The sequence below is a fragment of the Zootoca vivipara genome, chromosome 13 (genome assembly GCF_963506605.1).
Source record: "Zootoca vivipara chromosome 13, rZooViv1.1, whole genome shotgun sequence".
NCBI lineage: Eukaryota > Metazoa > Chordata > Lepidosauria > Squamata > Lacertidae > Zootoca > Zootoca vivipara.
Genome location: NC_083288.1, coordinates 17,634,075 through 17,643,081, shown reverse-complemented (window position 1 = coordinate 17,643,081; position 9,007 = coordinate 17,634,075).

Sequence of the window (9,007 nt, the reverse complement as noted above, 5' to 3'; positions counted from 1 at the left end):
GCAGTGCAACCCTTTCCTCTTCTACTGTGGTCCTGAAAAACAAATCCCTCTTCTGAAGATGCTATTTGCTGACAGGGGATTCACCTGTTGGCTCCTCGGACCGTTGTTTACATTCCTCCTCCATGCTTGCTCTGATCCCAAAAATGATCAGTCCTCCCGACACACAAGCTGATAAAATGTGAATTTTAAAAAAATCCTGCATGTGAGATACTATGATGCATTTAACATCGATTATAAATAAAAAGGATAAAAAGAAGGGTGCCTCCGGGCTGTCAGCATTTTGCAGGAGAGATTTAAGTGCATCCTAGAAATTTAGTAAAAAAAAATTCCTTCAGTAGCACCTTAAAGACCAACTAAGTTTTTATTTTGGTATGAGCTTTCGTGTGCATGCACACTTCTTCAGATACAGTGAAATAGGAGAAGTGTGCATGCACACGAAAGCTCATACCAAAATAAAAACTTAGTTGGTCTTTAAGGTGCTACTGAAGGAATTTTTTTATTTTACTTCGACCCAGACCAACACGGCTACCTACCTGTAACTAGAAATTTAGGTTTGCGCATTTAGAAGAGATTGAAGCCGTAGCACAATTAGAGAGGTGAAGGCCTGGGGAAAAACAGGGTGGGGAAAAACTACCTTCTCCCATTCCCTCTTCTCCCCCACCCCCTGCCCGCCAAAGAAAGAAAAGAAAAGAAAAGAAAAACCAAGGGGGAATAGGGCATTTTCTCTAAGTTTTTTTCTGGACCTTCACATCTCTAAGTGCAACAAATACACTTTTTAAAAAAGCAGCCTTTGGTGTTTGGGAGAGGCATAACGAAATGGATTGGAAAGGGTGGAATGAACAAATGATTAATGGGGAGATGTATGAACACATTGCAAGCAAATCAGAAAGGATGATCATTGTAATATAACCACCCTATAAACATATCAGAATAAATGTGGTACAAAGCCCGAGCATAGTCTAACCTTAGCGTAAGCTGTGTGCCAGCAAATCAGGATGAGTGCTGAATAAACAGATCATTTGGAGAAGCCCTGAATAAATACTTTATGCCAACCAGGAAGGCTAGAAACACAGGGCTGTTTCCATACCACCCAAAGGCACCAATTAGCTTGGCACACCCTGGGTTGTCGTGCCACGTCTAGTGATGGGCTGTGACATCTCAGTGCAGGCTCTAAGGTCACAAATCCACACCATACATTTGAAGCCCTCTTCTGGCTTTCCCCGAAGGATCCTGGGAACTGTAGTTTCTTAAAGGTGCTGGGAATTGCAGCTCAGCGAAGGGGGCCTCCTAGGAAATCTGAACACCTTTCACAAGGATACTTTGGGGGAAGTAATGACTGTTATATTGGCATTTGAATACAAAATATAAAATATTCACCCATCTAGAGGATTTTCAGGAAATACGCTCCGTGGGAATTTGCGGAAGAGAGTTTTGAGGAATTTAGAGGGTGAGAGAAAGTATATGTCATTTCTGTTCACAGAATTCCTGCCTGCTTCCAGACCCTAAATGACTCCCATTTTGATTGGCCAGGAGCTCCAGTGGGGAAGTGGATTGGGCCAAAGAGCCAGACTATTGGTGTCTTCCCTACCCACCTGTCAGTCACCTGACATTACAATGAGCACCATAGACTTGCCATGTCCCGGTTTTCGGGTGTAAAAATGGTGTCGGGGGAATTTTGCCAAATTGGTATGGTATGGACGTATGGTAATGCGATGGAAAAGCTTAAAATCACTATTATATTTGGAGGTTTCTCCCCCCCAAAAGGGCGTAACAATTTTGGGGTCTTCCTGAAAAAAAAGCCCAACAACTTTGCAGGTGTCAGGAATATAGCAGATCAGCTTTTAGTTCACTGTGCACCTTTCTTAAACATTCCTATCTCACTCAAAGCACGCCCTTCAAGGAAGAATGGTTGATGAAAATCCTGGAATATGCAGAGATGGCAAAATTGACAGCACTGATAGAAGATACAAATTTAGAATCCTTTAAAGAAGACTGGAAACCATTTCTAGTCTATATAAAAAAATATTATCCATATAGGCAGAGGGCCTTCTCGGTAGTGGCGCCCAACCTGTGGAAAGCCCTCCCATCTGATGTCAAAGAGAACAACAACTACCAGACTTTTAGAAGACATCTGAAGGCAGCCCTGTTTAAGGAGGCTTTTAATGTTTAATAGATTACTGTATTTTATTTTTCTGTTGGAAGCCGCCCAGAAATAATAATAATAATAATAATAATAATAATAATAATAATAATAATAATTATACGAAGATCACAGTGGGGTTTGACATGTAGGAAAACAGCAGAATAAGTAAAGAAACACATTAGAGAGGATGAAATCAGATAAGATGGAACCTTAAAACGCAATTGTATGTAATTTGAGTCATAAATTTTGCTGGTGGGTGAGCGGGAATTCACTTGTCGAATTGGAATATAATTGTTGAGTAACAAAAGTGGTTTTCTAGATGGAAAAAAAGAAAAAAATATTATTACAAAAAGAAAAAAAGTGCACATCTTGAAAATAAGCGCCTTCACACGTTCTTTGAGCCAAAAACAGTATTGTTAAGTTAAGGGAGCTGTGGGACCCAAAATAGATTTACATTATTCCTCTCCACACATTCGTCCAAGTGTGGGACAGGCCAATTCGTATCTGGATTAGCACAGCTTGAATTCCTCAAGCATCTTTACCTGCCACCCCATCTCCTACCAGTCCCAGGAGCATGGGAGCTGCTTGCATTCATTCGACAATGATGGGAGGTATTCTGTACATGCTCAGGTAGTGTTGCTTTACAGCAGAGCTTTTCATGTTGGTGACAGACTTTTTGGACATGCATCTTTCCGCGACGCAGTAATTCAGTTTTACGAGCAAAACCGGAGGTTAAACTAATCCCTTCCCAGCCCCTGGAGGAGCACCTACACACCGCAGCCGACACACTGACGTATCGCGACACAGAGTTCGGAAGCTCTGCGCTATAGAATCCAGGGTGGAGCCAAAAGATGTCACAGGGGCCGAAATGGAGCTGGAACCGTCCGCACTGCACTTTTCCAGGCGCGTGTCCCAACTCCCCCCCCCCAAAAAAAGCAGGTCCCTGTGCTTCTGCCTCCAATCAACCCCACAGACATATGGCTGGTTTATTTCACAGCTGTTTACAGGAGAGCAGAGACTGCGCAGTTGCCAAGGCTGATTGAGAAAATGTGTCCCGACAGCAGAGGATAATGGCTGAAAAGCTAAGGAACGGGAGAATCTAAAAAAGAGCAGTGCACACTTCTATCTGATCCCTATCAAGGAGGAAGCCAGGAGGCCACATCTTGTTCCAGAGAAGGAATGAAATGTACAAACGGCCTTCGAGGAATTGAGAGTTCCCCTCTGAGCTAGCATCCGTAGCAAACTCGCTACCCTCTGCTAAGCAACTGTCTGGCCTCATCCAAGCTTGTCCGTTTCATTATCCCTGACGCAGGAGCATCATTACTGACTATCAACTGTTTATCTATCATCCAGCATCTCAAAAACTGCCAGAAGGGGCATAGGTCAGGGGCAGAGTACCAGAAATGCCCCAGGTTCAATCCCTGGCATCTCCAGGTAGAATTGGGAAAGACCGCTTCCCGAAATCCTGCAGAGTTGCCTCTGCTTCTGCCTCTGCTTCTGGACTTCCGTCTGCCACAGACTCTCCCTGCTCACTAAGCCCTGTTATTACCTCTTCAGCTTCCAACACCTCCTCTTCCCAGTCTTCTCCTCCTTCTCCCTCTGACCACACATGGTCGTCTTACCACCTATCCCCAGGCTCTGAACTTTCTTCCCTTGGGGGGTTCCCTAGCTGGTGCCTCCCAATACTGTTTGCTGACTTCCCATAAGAATCTAGTTGATTGCTGTTGGGACAGGATCCGAGAAATGATCCAGCAGGCTCACCTCAAAGTTATTATCATCATCAACTTTATTCCTCCCCCCAGCCCTCGTGGGGGGAATTCTATCGCTCTCAGGCCATGCTGGCTAGCTTCCCTTAAGCATTTATCTGACCAACGTGAGACTAAGCTAGACTAGATGGCCTTTGGTCTATTCCAGCAGGACTCTACTTCTCCTTCTGCAATGTAAGTCTGTTATTCTTGTGTTCTTCTGCTCACTTTCCTGGCCCCCAATTCCTCGCGTTCAAAACCCCACCACCACCGCTTGCCAGAGCAGAAGTAAAGAGGAAACAGACCTTTAGTCCCTACAAATAGCTCTCACCCCTCAAAATGAGGGTGTAATTATGTCAAATTGGAGACTTATTTCAGGCTTAAGGAGGTTAGGGTGGGGGTGGGGGGAAATAAACCACGAAAGCCTGAGCTTTTTTTTTTTTCCTCTCCCTGCAAGCTGGATTTATTACACACAAGCGTGAAACGGGCTGTGTTTTATGGCAGAGGGGAGGAAGGAAGCAGAGAGAAGGAAGGAAGGGAAAGGAGGAAGAAAAAAAGACCAGATACAAATAGTCTCGCAGGAGCCAGGCTGTCCCAAGGCCGTTCCCGCAGGGGGTGTTCTGCACAGAAAGAATCCGAATGAAGGGTGAGCTCATTGTGTGTGTTTGTCTGGCCAGGCGTGAGCTGTTTTCTTAAGCCATGGAAATAACCTCACGCCACAAGCACTGCAGAAATTGGCAAAGCGATAAAGGCACACACTGTTTAGCCTGGGGGCCCGATAACCCGCCATGTAAACAAAACTGGCCAGCCCCTGCTTGTTGGGGGAAGGTCGGAAAGGACACAGAGGATGGACAGGAGGACTGATTTAGCTTAAAAATACCTAGAGAGAGAGCGCGAGAAGGCTGGTTAGACTAAAACTTGTAAAGGACAACTCAGAGGGGGTGGGGGTGCCCTGCCTGTGTTTTCTCCCCACAATAACACAAAACAACAAGCCTCGTTTGGCCTAGCCCAGCAATGCCAGGCCAGTGTAGAGTAGTGGTTAGAATGTGAGACTAGGACCTGGGAGGCCAGGGTTCAAATCTCCCCTTGGCCATGAAGGTCACTGGGTGACCTTGGGCCAGTCATTGCCTCTCAGCCTAAACCACCTGTTGTTGTGGGGATGAATTGAGGAAGGAAAGGAACCATGTATGCCATCTCAGGTCCTTGGGGCATCAAAGCAATGCAATGCAACCAATAAAAGGGCCAATAAGAAAGAGGGCCACGTGGTCTGCAGAGGACCTTGCTTTTGTGGGAGATTAGCGGCCAAACCTAACAAATAATAATAATAATAATTTATTATTTATACCCCGCCACTCTGGGCGGCTTCCAACAGAAAAATCAAATCAAATCATCTACCCTGTTTCTCATATTTTAAGGCATCCCCATAAAATAAGCCATAGCAGGATTTTTAAGCATTCAAGGAATATAAGCCATACCCCGAAAATAAGACATAGTGATAGGAGCAGCAGCAATGCCGGCCGCAGCAGGAGGAGGAGGAAAAAAATAAGACATCCCTTGAAAATAAGCCATAGTGTGTTTTTTTGAGGAAAAAATAAATATAAGACGTGTCTTATAATATGAGAAACACGGTATTAAACATTAAAAGCCTCCCTAAACAGCTGTATACTCTTGCTAGTTAGCACGAGAAGAGGCTAACACCACAGAGCTGTACTGCTGACAGGCAGATACTCAGACCATAGAAATGTGATTGGTAGAGAGGGCTCTGTGCCATGTCATTTCCCCTCCTTTCCTGGAAAGGAGCATAGAGTACTTCCTGTTTCTCTCTCTCTTCCTTTGACCATTGTGGGCTGCAGAGATGCCTCCGCTTGCTAAGCTGGTCATATTGTAAATATAAGCAGGGCTTCTTTTTTTTCAGCTGGAGCTCACTGGAGCTCAGCTCCGGCACCTCTCAGGTGGGTGCCATTGCCATTCCAAGAGAACAAGGGAGACGTTTGTGGTGAGCTCCACCATGTCTGTGGTGAGTATTTTGCCTGCATAGCTTTTACTGCTACTGTTGCTGACAAGCAATGCATGGTTATAAAGTAAGTAAATCTTATCTTTAAACTTACTTTGCAAGTTGCTGCCTGATTCTTTGTTAAGTGGGGTATGAGGGGGAAAGCCAGCTTATTTTATTGCTCAAAAGGAGGCTTTGCAACCTAATTCCTATGCTTTTGATTTTGCTGCCAAGCAAGGGGTTTTTGAAACTCGCTTCAACCCATACACATGGGCACTTGGAGGGATAAATTGCAATTAATAAATCCTCTCCTAACCATTAAAACCCTTGACCGCTGGGGAGGGTTTCCTGCACACCTTTGCAGTGAGGTAGCAGCTGATTCAGTGTACTGCGTGTCAGCAGGGCTAAGCACAAGTCTGTGGACAATCGTCTATCTCTTCCTGCCATGTGCTGAGGTCGCCATAGATCAGTTGGTTAGAGTGTGGTGCTGATAACGCCAAGGTTGCAGGTTCGATCCCCGTATGGGACAGCTGCATATCCCTACATTGCAGGGGGGGTTGGATCCTTTTCAGTCTTCCCTTCATAGATGCACATTGCACAAGGTTGTCATGAACTGACACGAACCCCGAGTTTCTCTGGCCAAATTCACACCATACATTTAAAGCACTATAACACACTGTGCTGTCATGGCTTCCCCCAGTACTTTTTTTCCTTTAAAAAATGTTTAGGGGTACTCTCATTTTCCTACTCATATTGAAATACTGCCCCTCAATGAAGCCAAACTTGGATTCGCAAAATGTTTAGCTGAGGCTCCAATACTTTGGCCACTTCATGAGAAGAGAAGATTCCCTGGAAAAGACCCTGATGTTGGGAAAGATGGAGGGCGCAAGGAGAAGGGGATAACAGAGGACGAGATGGTTGGACAGTGTTCTCGAAGCTACCAACATGAGTCTGACCAAACTGCGGGAGGCAGTGGAAGACAGGAGTGCCTGGCGTGCTATGGTCCATGGGGTCATGAAGAGTCGGACACGACTAAACAACAACATGCATACCCCTCCCCCCTCCCCAAAAAAGCACTGCTTCCCCCCAAAAAATTCTGCTAGGAAGTGAGATTGATTGTTAAATCATTCTGGAATTGTAGCTCTATGAGAGGAATAGAGGTCTCCCAACAACACACAGCACCCTTTAGAAACTACACTTCCCAGGATCCTTTGAGGGAAGTGCTTTACACTCCCTCTGCAGGAGCAGGTATGTGGCTTGGGGGTGCTCCTGGATCTGCTGCTGTCGCGCGAGGCTCAGGCTGCCTCAGTGGCCCGGAGTGCCTTCCATCGGCTTCGGCTGGTGGCCCTGCTACTCCCCTATCTGGACAGGGCTAGCCTAACTACTGTTGTCTATGCTCTGCTAAACACTAGGTTAGATTACTGCAACACAATACAGTCATACCTCGGTTTAATTTGCGCTTCGGTTTGAGTACTTTCAGTTTAAGTACTCCGCGGACCCGGAAGTGTTTACTTCCGGGTTCCGCAGCACGCGCATGCGCAGAAGCGATCTGCGCACTTCACGCATGCGCAGAACTGCTCTATCAGCGCTTTGTGCGTGTGCGCTATTGCCGCTCGGATTAAGTACTGTTTGGGGTGTGCGATTGAAGAGTGGCAGACAAAAATGATAGACTATGCAGAATTAGCGAGACTGACTAGCAGGATTCGGAACCAGGGGGAAGCAAGGTTCCAAAGAGACTGGAGTAAATTTGTGGACTATATGGAAAAGAACTGTAGAAGTTTAAAGACACTTGCAGGACTGAAATAAATCCTACGAATTGACATTAAATGGGAGGTATAAAGGAACTGCGAGATAAGAACTGAATAGAAAACCAAATGAGGGGAGGGAGGGAAGTCAAGCTCGGCAGAGCATTGGGAATGAGAGATTTGGAGAGAATTGTTTAAAAAGATTGATGTATGTGTGGTATTGTTTTGTTTTTAATGTTTGTTTGTTTTGTTTAATGTCTTTTAATGTGTTTTAATTGGAAAATCTAATAAATTGTGTTTTTTTTTAAAAAAAGTACTGTTTGGGGTGTGAATGGCACCCCGGAACCAGTTAAGTACTTAACCCGAGGTACCACTGTAATAATTTTATTTTTTATCATCTACAATACTGTCTTATTCAGGGCCGGCTCTAGGTATAGTCCCGGTGGCGCGGGGCACCAGGGCACCGGGCTGGCAGGTGGGGCGCTGCGCGGCAAAGCCACGCGGAAGCTGTGCTGCGAGGGCGGGGGCGCCGGAGCGATCTCCGCGCCTCAGCGCCAGGGCGGCCAATCTGCTCGAGACTGCCCTGGTCTTATTTATTTTATAGTACAGTACATTGATTATTGCCTTCATTTTATGGATCAATGGTCTCATTAGACAGTAAAATTCATGTTAAATTGCTGTTTTTAGGGGGTGTTTTTCATCATCTGGAATGGATTAATCCACTTTCCATTACTTTCAATGGGAAAGTTCGCTTCAGTTTAAGTACGCTTCAGTTTAAGTACGGACTTCCGGAACCAATTAAATACTTAACCCGAGGTACCACTGTATATGTAGGGCTGCCTCTGAATTCAGTGGCCAGGTTGCTCACTGGGACAAGACAGTTTGAACATATTACACCGATCCTGGCCCGACTGTGCTGGCTGCCAATTCAAAGTGCTGGTTTTGACCTATAAAGCCTTAAATGGTTCAGGATACCTCAAGGACTGCCTCTCCCCATGTAAACCATCCCAGACTCTGCCTTAAGGCCCTTCTTCGTGTGTCTCCTCCACGTGAGGTCCAGAGAGTGGCAACACGAAAACAGGGCCTTTTCTACGGTGGCTCCCCATTTCTAGAATGCTCTCCCCCAGGGAGGCTCGCCTGCTGCCTTCAATATATATTTGTAGGCACCAGGTGAAAACGTTTCTCTTCAACCAGGCCTTTGGCAGATTAATATCCTACAGCCTTTGGGAACGGGGGGGTGGGTTGTTGTTTTGCTCTTTTGCTTTACTTATTTACTTGGTTTTTCTATCCTGTATTTTATTCTGTGAAATGCCCTGAGATCTTGTGGTGAAGGGTGGCATATGAATCTAATAAATAAAATAAAAATAATTAGGGTGTGGCC